Here is a 15,211-nt window from a genome sequence, read left to right as displayed (position 1 = left end):
TATACACATTTAAATACCAGGAAGTGTCTGATGATAAAGGGTGAAATGATAAAAGCCCATGTCTATAGAGACGGGTTAAGTATTTTATAGATATTATTTTTACATTTGTATATGTGGGATGTGTGTGTGTTTATACACAGTTACTTGAATTTTTAATTTCCATGTTCTTCCTGAAGCATCTCCTTTGAAAAAGAATGTTACATTTTTTGTTTTTGTTTTGTTTTGTTGTGTTTTTAACTAGCATCCAATTTCTCTAGTCACAAAAAGAGAAATGAGCATGAAAAGAAGCAAAATGTACAGGTGACCTTCCCACAGCAAGTATCCGCCTCGTGGGTGACAAGCATTAAATCCACCGAGCATTCAAATAACCATCTTCGGTGACAGGGTGGGGATGTTTAACAAGCATTTTATGAAAATTTAATGGACAAATATTTATAATGTTTCACCACATCTCTGCAGAGTAGATAAGGCAGCCTATCATCCCTCCCAGAGCCCTGCCTCCCAAAGTCCCGCCTCCCAGAGCCCTGCCTCCCAAAGCCCCGCCTGCACCCCCTTCTTCTGTCAAAATTGTCATCCTTCCATGCTGCAGATGGCAGTCACAATAGCAACAGAATACTTAATGGTCAGGAAAGAAATTTGCCCAAAAGGAAAATGGAGAGTTGAAAATGGAAATTGGTAGTGTTCCAACAGAAAGCTTCCATGGATTTATCTCCACTTCTACCATTTCCTGGGTATGTCAGGCAACAGCAAATGCTTTCTTTCTTTCTTTAAACACTATCCTTAAAGACTTCACTCTTTAAACTCCCCACACCAACCCAGCCATAGAAATAAGATGCTAGAAATTAACACCTATTTTCTGCACACTATTTAAATATACTTTGGGGCAATCCTGTAATGCTTTGCCCTGTTCTCACTGAGGGGCTGCATTGGAGCTATTTGCTTGCATCCATCCATCCATTCATCTTCTCGGCCTGAAGTTTTATACCTGCCAATATGGTAGTCACTAGTTACTAAATGGGAGCTTATTTCTCATTCCACAGGTAGAATTCCTAAACCTCTATGTGATGAGTGGCCATTGTACTGCACAGGGCAGACAAATCACGAAAAGCCTGCATTTACTAGGATTCTCATTGTCCCTTTGAAGAATCTTCACCGTATCTCTAGATCCTATTAGCTAGTCCTTCTCAGTTGTGAACATTCTCCCCACATGACCTCTACTGAATGTCTAAAGTTCTGAGACTCATTAGCATCCCCATTTTCCTCTGTTCTTCCCAAATGATGGTCCAAAAGGAGCTAACATCTAAACTATCCTGAGGTACATACACAGTTTTATTTTGTTGTTGTTAAAGAAAAGTCTAGACCATTTATAACTTCAGAACCCCAGTACAGCTTCATCTGAAGGCGATTTTCTTCCCACCCACCATCATTCATGGTCTCAAGCCTGTTCTATTCTTTCTTGTTTTTCTTGAATATTTTCTTTATTTACATTTCAAATGTTTTCCCCTTTCCAGGACACCCTTCAGAAAACCCCATCCCATCCACTCTCCCCCTGTCTCTATGAGGGTGCGTTAACATACACCCACCAACTTCCGTTTTCTGACCCTGGTATTCTCCTACACTGGGGCGTTGAACACCCACAGACCCAAGGACCACTCCTCCCACTGATATCCAACAAGGCGATCCTCTGCCACATATGTGGCTGGAGCCGTGAGTCCCTCCATGTGTACTCTTTGCTTGGTTGTCCAGTCCCGGTGAGCTCCAGGGTATCTGACTGGTTTACACTGTTGCTCCTCCCATGGGGCTACAAAAACCCTCAGCTCCTTTAGTTCCTTATCCAACTCTTCCATTGGGGACCCCGTGCTCAGTCCAATGGTTGGCTGCCAGCATCTGCCTGTGTACTTGTCAGGCCCTGTCAGAGCCTCTCAGGAGACAGCTATATCCATAAGGAAGCACTTCCCAGCATCCACTAAAGTGTCTGGGTTTGGTAAATGTATGTGGGATGGATCCCCAGGTGGGGCAGTCTCTGGATGGCCTTTCCTTCAGTCTCTGCTCCACTCTTTATCTCCATATTGCCTCCTGTGAGTATTTTGTTACCCCTTCTAAGAAGTACTGAAGCACCCACACTTTGGTCTTCCTTCTTGGGTTTCATAGTCTGTGAATTGAAATTCGGATATTCTGAAATTCTGGGCTAATATCCACTTATCAGTGAGTACATACTGTATGTGTTCTTTTGTGACTAAGTTACATCACTCAGGATATTTTCAAGTTCCATCCATTTGCCTGAAAATTTCATGAAGTCACTGTTTTTAACAGCTGAACAGTGTCCCATTGTGTAAATGTACCACATTTTCTGTATCCATTCCTCTGTTGAGGGACATTTGGGTTCTTCCCAGCTTCCGGCTATTACAAATAAGGCTGCTATAAACATATAGGAGCATGTATTGTTTTTACATGTTGGAGCATCTTTTGGGGATATGCCCAGTAGTGCTATACCTGGGTCCTTAGACCAGATACACCGAATCTAATAGAAGAGAAAGTGGGGAAAGGACTCTAACACATGGACACATGGGGCATTTTCCTGAACAGAACACCAATGGCTTATGCTCTAAGATCAAGAACTGATGGGACCTTATAAATTTGCAAAGCTTCTATAAGGCAAAGGGCACTCTCAATAGGACAAAATGGCAACCAACAGATTGGTAAAAGATCTCTACCAATCCTACACCTGATAGAGGGCTAATATAAAATATATACAAAGAACTCAAGAAGTTAGGCTCCAGAGAACCAAATAACCCTATTAAAAATTGGGGATTAGAGCTAAACAGAGAATTCTCAACTGAGGAAGCTCAAATGGCCAAAAATTACCTAAAGAAATGTTCAACATTCTTAGTCAGCAGGGAAATATAAATCAAAACAACTCTGAGATTCTACCTCACTTCAGTCAAAATGGCTAAGATAAAAAACTCATGTGACAGCAGATGCTAGCGAGTATGTGGAGAAAGAGGAACACTCTTCCATTGTTCATGGGATTGCAATCTGGTACAACCACTCTGGAAGTCAGTCTGGTGGCTCCTCAGAAAATTGGACATAGTACTGCCTTTCCTGTTCTCAAATCATGAGATTTCCTCATTTCTGGATTTGACATACATTCATAACCTGTCTGTACTACAACTCTATTTCCTGTGACTCTATAAAATGAGTATTTCTTATGTGAGTAGGCTTGCTGTGGTAGTCTTCAAAAGCTATTGCTCCTAAAGAGTCTAATCTGGCCATCTTTCATTTCTATTTTCGCAGGAATCCTGAGAAAATACCCATATTTAATGCACTTCCTTGAAAGCTGAAAATGTCCCTCCTTGTTATATAGCCAAGGTTACTTTGAGTTTGCATGTTCCTCAGGGTGGTCTCTGTCAAGGTAATACCTTCTTAACCCTGCCTGCTCCTAGAATGGCCACCATGTATTGTTTGTATCAAAGCATTTTTTTATTAGATATTTTCTTTATTTACATTTCAAATGCTATCCCCTTTCCTAGTCTCCTCTCCAAAAATCCCCTATTCCTTTTCCCCTCCTCTTGCTCCCCAACCCACCCTTTCCTGCTTGCTTCCTGGCCCTGGCATTCCCCTATACTGGGGCATAGAATCTTTGCAAGACCAAGGGCCTCTCCTCCCATTGATGGCCAACTAGGCCATCCTGTGCTATATATGCAGCTAGAGACATGAGTCCCACCATGTATTTTCTTTAATTGGTGGTTTTCTCTCAGAGAGCTCTGTGGGTACGGATTAGTTTATATTGTTGTTCCTCCTATAGGGCTGTAAACCCCTTCAGCTCCTTGGGTACTTTCTCTAGTTCCTTCATTGGGGGACCCTATGCTCTGTCCAGTGGATGGCTATGAGCATACTTCAACCAATACTATCTAAAGCTTTTATTTCTAGAGCAGAATTTCCGTTTGAAGCATGGAATTGCACACAAGGATTTACAAATCAGGTGAAGTATCCAGGTAGGAGATCCTTTCTAACTATGACAAGAAATTCCCTGACAAGTATAAAAGCCTGGAAAGGTCATGTTCAAAATGCAAGAAGACCTTAATGAGTAGAAGAGACTCATTGATCACAAAAGTTACTTCTACCAAAAAGGTAGAATGGGAGACAATCATAAGTCACCAAAATAACTACTATAACTACTAATAATACAAACTGCAAAATTATTTATTTTATTAGATTATTATAGTGTTCTCTACCTTATATTCCCTTTGTTTTTAAACATCTTTGCTACATCCACTCCAGTAGTGACAAGCATGACAGGCCCCAAAAACCTGGGCGCTGTCCCAAGGTGAAAAGTTCACAGATACTTAGTCTCCTGGAATCGTGGCATCTTGTATAATGTGAATGCTCTAATGTTCTTGCTTTAGTTGGTAAACCGATCTGCGCGCTTTCCCTTAATATTGCTTTATTATAAGTGCCTCTATTTGACATATAGCTAAGTTAGATTCTAGGCAGTCCTTGATCTGACCTTGGGCATGGATAGCTAAGTCACTGCCCTACACAGAAATTTACCATTATCTAGGAAGAAGGAAGTTTGTGATCTAAGGAGGAACCAGAGTAGATACTTAGAACTATAGATAGCTGAATTACACCCATACACAAGTATTTACAATGGCCTAGGGGGAAGGTGGACTATACAATAGACTAGAATAGGAACTATGGCAAGGGTATGAAGCACTTGCTCCTAGCTTCTAAGATTAAGTGGACCTTAGGTGGAACTGTTTTTTGATCCCAGCTGTTAACATTGAATTTTATCTCAGTTGGTTCCTGCCAGTCCTTCCATGTAGGAATTCCTCTGTTTTGTGTAAAAGTCACTTATAAGACTGGTGCTTGCTTTGAGACAAATTACACTCAGATCCAAACTCCCTTGTCTGTCACCCCAATTCCTACCGACTCTATGCCCATCTGACTGAACCCTTGATTCCCACAGATTGAGGGGAGGCGACTATGCCCAGTCTGTGGTACTTCTTACTGGATAGAATCGGAGAAAAAATTGCAAGATTATTATTTCCTTAATAATTTGGCCTGATTGAATGCATTGGAAATCTCAGATTAACTCCACAAAATGATGAGCCCTCGCAACATTATTATCACTAGTAAGCTTTACAGTTTTGTTATGGGGAATTCTGAATACTATTCACTTAGTGAGCCAATAAATTATCATTTTTCAAAAATATGTTTTACCCCTCCCAAATACTGGGCCTAGAGAAACCAATAAAAATGAAAACCCTATTCTTGTGTTTGATTTTTGTTTTTTTCCTTTTGAGAGCATCTCACTTAGCTCAGGCTAGTTTTGAAGTTGTTCCCAGATAAGGATGATATTGACTTCTGATTCTTTTTCTTCCAACTTCCCAGTATTTGCACTGGTGTTATCACTATTTTCAATTTATGAAGCAGTAGAAATTGAAACCAGGGCTTTTGTGCATGATAGAAAAACATTCTAACTTAAACATACCTGTAAACATACCTGTATCCCAAACTATTGGTATCATGCAAATAAAGAAATCAATCAAAGTACTCATTACTGAGAATGCTACAGAGTAAAAACAGAGAAAAAATAGTGAGAATAGCACTAAGTCTCAGGGCTCCCAGGAGTAACCTTCCTGGTAAGGCATTATCTAAGTAGAGATAGAATTGTGTGACATAGAGAGGCATATGAGTGACTTGGTAAAAAAAAAAAAAGGTTACACACAGAAGAAACTACCCATGAAAAATCCCAAAGCAGATAAGTGGCATGTACTGTTTTCACTGTGAAAGAATTTCTCTGGACTCTGTGTAGAATAATAGACTTGTACATAGAAAAGCAAGTCAGAAGCCGAGGTGCTGTTAAGAGACTATGCATTCTCCACTCTATGATTCACTGTTATTGTAAGCCTCAAATGTCCATTATTCATGAGTCATCTTGGTCCCTGAGTACAATGGATTGTCCTTATCTGTGCCCTATAATCTGTTCTCAGAAATATACATGGTATGTGTATCTGTGTTTCCGATATTAAGCCTGAAAACTCAATCACAATATTTTGTGGTGAGAACAAGAAGAATAGATCAATTTGATAGTGTGTAGCCCTCAATTATTGAATCATGGCAGTGCTTACTAGAAACTGCGCTGCTTGCTCTGGCCTCATTGTCTGTGATTTTACATGAAAAGGCTAAGTCCAGAGTGGCCTTCCGTCTAGTGCCAGGAATAAAGAGCCAGCTTTTCCAAAGCTTATCAATGCTGCTGTGCCACTCATCCTGCATTGTGGCATTTGGGAGAGCTGTTTCTTGTTTTTGTTTTTTTTTATTTTTTATTTTTTTATTCATAGACTGCCTGAAGACATTTACCCTTTACAAGTAGAAAGCCCTGGGTAAGGCTGTAAAAATTACATCCATCCATGCCAACAATTCTAATAAGAGCAAGCACACACTATTTCATTTAAATGGCAAGATGGTAAACACAGAGAAAACACATTAGTTTCCATTAGCAAGTGTACCAATTTTAGTAAATTAAGGTAATACTTGTGTGTGTGTGTGTGTGTGTGTGTGTGTGTGTATATATATATATATATATATATATATATATATATATATATTCTTTTTTTTCCTAGTAAAAAGTCTCAAGGCAACTTGATGGTAAGATCTAAAATTAGACAATTGTTTGCATAAAATCAGTTGTAATGAATTGGCTTTAGGCTGAAAAATCTTAAACCGAAGGGTTTTTTTTTAAATAAATTATGAATCCCAGTGTAGCTTAATTCTTCTTTAAAAGGATGCTGTTTTCTGTAAGATATAAATTTACTGCCTATAATCCTGGCTGAATTAGATTTCCTTAGTTTTAATTTGAAGAACTATTTTGACCTCAACCATTATGTATTTGATATACAGATCATGAAAAATATTTAGCTGTGTGCATCAATATTAATAGAGAAATTTAAATTTCATGTTGATAAATTGTTCATTACATTTTATGACACACTCATATGCAACTCTATACAATGATTTTAGCACTTTATACATATGCTTATTCAATATGTAATTAAGTAACAGAGCATATTGGTGCAAAAAATAGCTTCCTTCAAAATTCAAATATATGAGTTCCATTTTTATATACCATTCACATATCCTAATCAATATACACAATTTTATGTTTGTATTTATATATGTGTATGTATGTGTATATGTGGTCATTAACATGCCAGGACACATTTTGAAAGGGTGAATTGTGGGAGTTCATTTCCTCTTTTAACTTTGTAGTTTCTGGAGATCAAATCCATATGGCTAAACTTGTTGCTAATCAAGCTTGTTGCTAAGAGTCTTTACTTGTGGAGTCATCCTGTGGCTCCTCCTCTTCATCACAATATAAATATTTTATTAAAATGTGTTTTGATACCTTACATGCATAGACCACTGTGAGCCTTCTTCCTGAAGACATTTCAGCTTGCAATGTTGTCCCAAGTAGTAAATAAAAAGGAGAAATAATGATAATTTAGGTAAAAAAGAATGAATAGTTTGTAAGCTTATGTAGTTGATATCTCTTCATAATATGTGACTAATCTAGTCACAGAGATGAATGCGACCTCAGGACTGTGTCATTGGCATAGTGCTTACCTCAGATACTTTCTTCTTGTCATTATTCTCATTAGCTTGGCATAAGCAGCAAATGAGTCACAGTTGAATTCTACTTCTGCCATATGCAATTGAGGTCAGATCAAACAAATTCTTCAGTGTATCTTCAGAGTATCTTTTTAACATTTAATGAAACTGTCAACAGTACTTTGCACCAAAGTTAGCTATGGAAAATTCTCTTCACAATTATGACATTTTAAATTTACATAGTATAATCAATTTAAGAAGATTATACTATATCACAAATCAGTTTATTTACATTGGTTGATTTATCTATAATTAAGAAAGCATCTTGGCCATTAAAGAAATATGGGAAAATAGAAGCATTTATCAAAAGAAGAGAATTGCATATCAACTGAATATATGCTCCTGTGAATGGAGGTGGTTAATTACACCCAAGAGTAACCAGTTCATTTGTTACTGGTATTTTTCTTTTAGAGTTATAGATATTTCTTATTCAACTAATTAGATAATGCAGTATCTAAAAGCAGAACGGTTTCAAGGAGAGATTTGTGGGAGAAGGAATAATAAAAATGGGGCACAAATCATAGCCAACAACCAAGGAAATGGATTCTGTATGCTCTCTTAGAAACATGTTTTTTTATGCTTACAAACCTACATGGAGAATAAGTACTCTGGACTTTTCACCCCCTGCACCTGAAGTTAGACTCATTTTGTGTTTTATTTTCCTGTGAGAAAAACATAAGTAAGAAGTTTTTATTTTTATTTCTTCTTGATTGAACTATACTGGGCCTGCGACTTTGCCTCCTTCCATCACTTCCTTCCATACTGACCAAGGGGTACATAAAGGCACCCAGCGATCTGAGCACAACAGAAAATAGCAAGTGTTGAGTCTCCTGGGAGTGAATTCTACTTATAGTCTCTTTATATTAGCTAGTGAAAATCAAATGCTGTTCTTCCCTCATAGTAATGTTAATATTAGTTAACAGATGGAGACATAATAACCAGAGTGATTCGAGGCATTGAGTCCCTATTCTGGTAGCCATAGGTAAAGCATTGGAGCCTAAGTGTTGAAAATATAGGCATAGTTTTATATTGCAAATTGTGTGGTAGTCTTCTCTGTCAGGTAAAAAAAAATATCTATTTTAAAACTATAAATGGAAGAAAAATTAGTCATTTTGCTCTGGGTTTTCTAGACAAAGCTACCTCGTATGATTCCAGTATATTCAATGCATCAATGACAACATCAAAACAAAGTCAATAACTTTACTACATATCATAACAAGACATTATTTATCTTTAGGATTACATTCTTGTATAAATCTCTACAGATTAGAAGGGCAAATGTAACGCAGACACACATATACACACACATATAAATATCATGAAAACGGTGAAAATACATTGTTTTCGTTGCCTTGAAATCATTCATGAATTTCCATGAGCCTTTGGGGATTCTCCTTTGCACTTTGAGTTTACCATCTTGCAGTCTGACTTCATTGCTGTTTGCAATGTTTTAATGCATATTGTTGCTAAAGGAGCCAAGCCTCTGCTCTACAGGCCTTTCAACAAGCTCATGGGAATTATCGTTCACACAAACAGCAAGCATTACAGAGTGGACAGAGAAAGAGGCAAGTGCACATGTAAGATATTTGAGAACTGTCTAGATACTAAGTTTTGTAACTTTAGGATGTACATAAAGTTCAACTAAATTCAACCTTAGAATTTTTCACATCATGTGATTCAGGGAGCTGTTTGTCCTCAAGTAACAAGAACAGAAGAGTTCTCAGAAGAGTGTTTTCCTGTGTCCGTAAAGAGCAAAGTTAGAGAGGAGGTTATAAGTAGGAGTCCATATCCACTATAAATAGAGGAAATCTGCGAGAGCCCAGGCAATAGAACAGGAAGTTTGCTGTGAGATCCTTTTTCCTAGAAATGTCAGAGAAGCTAGACCCATGAAGTTTCACTGCCATGGCTGCCTATTCATGACTTTTTAAAAGGACAGATAACAGAGGAGGATGTTATATCTATCATGTTTTATTTATGTATTTAAATATGTCTATGTTACATGTAAATGCACATATATAGGTGTAAATATACTGGAATATACTGGAAGCAAGAAAATTCTTATGTTCTTGATACTTGAGGACAAACAGCTCCCTGAATCATATGATGTGAAAAATTCTAAAGTTGAATTTAGTTGAACTTTATGTACATCCTAAAGTTGCAAAACTTAGTATCTAGACAGTTCTCAAATATCTTACATGTGCACTTGCCTCTTTCTCTGTATATATATTATACACATACAAACACTTGTAAAGAGAGTCAATGAACTTGAATAAGACACATGAGAGGGGTTGGTGGGAAGAAAGGGATAGAAGAAAATGATGTAATCTTAAATTTTTTAAAGTAATCTTTATAAAGCTAATGAGTATTAGTATTTTGTCACAGAAAGTGACAGATGCTCAGGGAATTATTGGGTATATTAAAACAACACAAGGCCTCTTTATGAGACAGTACATTGATAATCAACTATGGAACGAATTGGGCATCAAAATAAATAATAGTAATGGATATATCTAATGGGTACATTAATATGTATGAGTCCTTAAAGCAATATAAATAAACAAATAGATGGATAAATGAATGAAGACGAAAAGATTGTCCCAAAGGAATACTACTAGCCTCACAATGACAGGGGACATGACGGAGTTTAAGAATCAGTAATGGATGCTAATGTCAGCAAATGAGTTTGATGAGAAGTAGGACATTTGCATAATCACAATCACAAATTAATTGATTTTCCTTCATAAATTACTTCAATTAAGAAGGGAAAATAGTAATCTTATGGTGAAGGACACCAATTTAAGCAAATGATCAAGACTAATGTAACCAATATGCCATTATTGAGACAAATGAACACTGCCTGCCTCTAGTTATGACAGTGAGATAAGCCTAACAGGCTACATGGTTTTCAATATTACCAAGGTCAGGAAAGAAAGGAAGGAAGGAAGGAAGGAAGGAAGGAAGGAAGGAAGGAAGGAAGGAAGGAAGGAAGAAAGAAAGAAAGAAAGACGGAAAGAAAGAAAGAAAGAAAGAAAGAAAGAAAGGAAGGAAGGAAGGAAGGAAGGAAGGAAGGAAGGAAGGAAGGAAGAAAGAAAGAGAGAGAGAGAAGAGAGTCACTTCTAGATTGGGGGGGGGAAGAAGAATCTGAGCAGCTAAATATGTCTCTGTGAAAAAGTCTCTGTTTGAGAGACCACAATAGTTCATGAAGGCCAACTGGAACACCACTGAAATATAAATGTGTATTGTGGGTTGGATGCTAGCAGTTTGTTCACTGTATTGTAGTTATTAAAGCACACTTCCTTGTTCTGGAAAACATACTAAAGTAGCTAGGAGTATGCAGAGATGATGTCTCAAAATTTCTAGCAAATGTCAGAAAAGGTGTGTGTGTGTGTGTATGTGTGTGTGTGCACAAAAAATATATGAGACAGAGACAAAACAATATCCAACGAGTCAGAATGTAAATTATTTGGGAAACTAAAGAGAGGAAGCTTTATGTCTCTTTCACTATTCTTGTAACTTTTATTTCAGCCTAAATTCACATAAAAAGTAAACAATGATAGAAATAGACATTATTTTTCTATGTTCTAATAAAACTGTAGTTTGATTCTAAATGTCTCTTAAATGTTTAAGTGCTAAAGGTTTAGTTCGTGTGCTGGTTAGTTTTTTTTTTTTTTTTTTTTTTTTTTGTCAGCTTGACACAAACTAGAGTCATGTGGAAAGATGGAACATCAACTGAGAAAATGTCGTATCAGATTGTCAGTCAACAAGGCTTGTGGGACCTTTTCTTTATTAGCGATTGATGTAGGAGGACCCAGCCCACTGAAGATGGTGAAATCCCTGGGTCAGTGTTCTTGAGTTGTATTAAAAACAAAACAGTACAAAAAGTAAACCAAATAAACAAAAACATGCGATTTGAGCCATGGTGAACAAGCCAGTAAGCAGCCTTCCTCCATGATCTGTGCTTTCAGTTTCAGCTTCTAGGTTACTCCCTGATTTCCTGTCTTTACTTCCCTCACTGATGGAATGTTAAGTTAGCCAGTGAACTTTTTCTTCCCTACTTTGTTTCTGTTCATTATGTTATCACAGCAATGGAAATCAAACTAAGGCAGCTCCAGGTGGTGCCAGAGAAAGGTGATAGAATCTTCTTGGGAGGTCTTGGGGTCTTTAGAGACATTTTTTGAATGGAAAAGTGTGACACCACCCACCTGGTTGCTTCCTCTTTTCTTTCTCTTCTTGGTTATAAGTTGTGCAATTTTATTCATTATATCCTCTCACTGGGAAGACCCCAAAACAAGGATGCCAACTGATCATGAACTGTAGATCCAAACTAAGATACAATAGACCTTTTACATGTATTAAGTTGACTTCTTCTGTAATTTGATTTAGCAGCAGAAAGCTAACTAAATCTAATGGTGGGTGGAGGGGTAGACTAAGCTAAGGAGTCAAAGCACTTGCAGAGTATAAATATATAAATGAAAATACTAAAATGGAATTCAGGGGCAAATGAACTTTGCTGTTTAATTGGGTCAGGGAGACCGGAACATTTTAACAAGAAGTTGAAAGAACATAACATAATTAGCTCCCATATTTATGCCCAAGTCATAATATCTTCATATTCAAATTAAGAAAATAACTACCTGCAGGAATTACTGTAGATAACACCAAGTTATATGTCTCCAACTATGTAGACTGTTCCTAGAAAAGAGACCATGTTCAGTGCATTCTGTCATATAATACCTACATGCCCTGGATTTCCCAAGTATTGCCATACATCAAGTATACATTTTTTCTACTTTCACCCTATGGACTTGCAGGCTTAAGCCCAGGAGAGTCCTTCCTGACACCCAGACTCCTGTCTCATGACTCATAGGATCCAGCTCTTGTCATAACCTTGAAGGGAAAAACATAATACTGTGAATTACTGTAATAATGAGCACTTTCCTCCCCATTTCAGAATTATTCAAATGCATAAGCAATGGATCCCAGTGGAAGCATATTTTTCTCTAATTTCTGCCTGAAGTCTTTGTACCACGTTTTTCTCTTAGAACAAACATGGGAAAGTGTTCTGGGAAAAGGAGTCTTTTAGTGAATCAATAAGTGGAATGTTTTCTTTAAAAGGGTTACAAATTCTTTCCATGTATTTTTTTTTCCTAAGAAACATGGGTGCACATGTTCAGAATCTAATCAGCCAAATTAATAGACTCCAGTGGCAAAGAAGTGAACAGGGAAGTAGGATTTGAGCTTCTACGAGTTACTTCCATAATGGGTGCTGTGAATCTTTGGTGATGTTTTAATTTCATCCTCCAAATATTGTGAGTAGCATTGCTGAGCTAAGCACAAGGGGGGTGGCACGAGATGTAGGAAAATGCTGCACCACAAGTCTGGTGTGTAAGACATGCTACATATTAAGAAGTTGTGAAAAGAGTGGTGTTCTAAAGTGAAATTTGTAACTCACAATTCATACTGTAGATGGCTAGGTCTGAAAGAACCAATGTCACAGCCAATGATTGAGATATCTGAATGGGAGTGGGAGGTGATGCTTAGAAGTTTGACAAATATACTATTCACATCATCTCCTGCTTCCATGGTTTTATATCAATTTCACTTGAAACTCTTCTAACTATAAATTTGTCTCTGAAATAATTAAGTTATTAAGATAATTATGTGGGCCAGCTTCAACAACTAGCTAACTAAATAGCAAACAGGAGAAACAAAAGTCTGTCATGCATTTAATATAACACATATTTATGGAATCCAATTGGCAGTCCTAGGGAAGATAGATCATAGCACAGAAATGGAAGCAAATAAAGGTAGACTATCTCAATTTAAAACCTAACCCTTCCACTTTAAAAATGTGTAACTTTATCTATTCAGAAAAATGGACACAGGAACACTCCCAGGCCACTGCACTGAGCTGTGATAAATATGAGATTAATGCATGTTTATTTTGTATATTTTCTTCCTAAATTTCACACCACTGTGTATGTTCCTTAATACTTAGTTTCTTTTAAATCATATAAATTGTGATTTTTCCCATCTATATTTAAACTGCTTATATGTGTGATCAAGACAAATGTGGAAATGAATCTAATAAAAAGTATCAATGAGACTGGTTTTCAGGAAGGGCCTGGAAATTGGCCCAAATTCGCCCAGTGTATCATTGAAGACTGAGGGCAAGACATGACACAGAAGAAACAAATCCAAGGAATATGCCCAGGAATTATGTTCACAGAACTCATAAAGCCATAATCTCTACCAGTAAATCATACCCAAGAGGTCTTGTCTCTGTATGGTTGCCATGTCCACCACTGCTTGCATCAACTGACCCAATAGTGCTATTCTGCTTATTATGTGTGAATCAAAGAGAAATGGTTTTGCACTTTCTGCTGAGATAGGCCGAAGGGGAAGTGGGCACAAATCCCTATTGCTAAGCTAAGGAGCTACTAGCAATTGAGTTCATGGTTGAAGGAGAGTCAGTCTTGTTTAAGGGTGTGGCCTCTGGAGTGTTGACCAAACTCCAGTGGAAGGCCACAAAATCAACAGTACTTGGCAATTGTTCTCAACCTTTCTAATGCTTCAGCACTTTAATACAGTTCCTCATATAGTGGTGACCCCTAACCATTAAATTATGTTTGTTGCTACTTCATAACTATTATTTTTCTACTGTTAACAATTCTAACATAAATATCTGATATGCAGGATATATGCTATATGATTCCTGTGATAGGGTCATTTGACCCTGAAGGGGTCATAGCTCACAAGTTTAGTACTGCTAGTAATAGATAAAGCAACTGAATTTTATGGGTTTAAAAAAAAGGGAAGACACAAAGTTGTGTAGAGTGAAATGATGTAACCTGAGGAAGGAATCGGGGTAGAGGGTGTTTATACTTAATATTCAGTGGTGGAAATTTCCAAAGAACTGTTGTTTTTGTTTTTTCCTTTAAATCTAAATGTAAATTTTTATTAAATGAAATAATTCTACATAGTAGAATAAAACAATAGTTTTTTGTCCAAACACATGAAGTCATATTATTGCGTACTTTATAACACATAGTGGGTTAGTGAATAATTATTAAAGAACGTGGAAAGTTCTGCTTAGTGAAATGGTCAATACTGGCAGATGGAAAACTGGCTCCAAGAAACCCTGGTTAGGGGCTGGAGGGACATCTCAGTGGGTCTCTTCCAACAGACCAAAGTTTGGTTCCCAGAACTCAGATTATGCATCTCACAACGGTCTAGTACTTTAATTCCAGAGAATCTCAATGCATCATCTGATCTCCAAGATTCATCTGTATTCATATGCATACATCTACTCTCAGAAAAACAAGCAAGCAAACAAACAAACAAAAAAAACTCACTTTAAGTAAAGATCTTCTTGGGTTGTTTGTTTGTTTTGACAGTGTGATTGGTAGGAAACTCATAAAAAGGAGTCACTATTCCATCATTTTGGGTACTTTGAATTCATAATATTTTTGGACAAAGGGGCTGCAGTTCATGAGGAGCAATTTTGATGTGTAAGAACCCTCAAATTAATGTAATTTTG

This window comes from Mus musculus, chromosome 12, assembly GCF_000001635.26.
Source record: "Mus musculus strain C57BL/6J chromosome 12, GRCm38.p6 C57BL/6J".
NCBI lineage: Eukaryota > Metazoa > Chordata > Mammalia > Rodentia > Muridae > Mus > Mus musculus.
Note: the sequence above shows the minus strand (reverse complement) of the source record.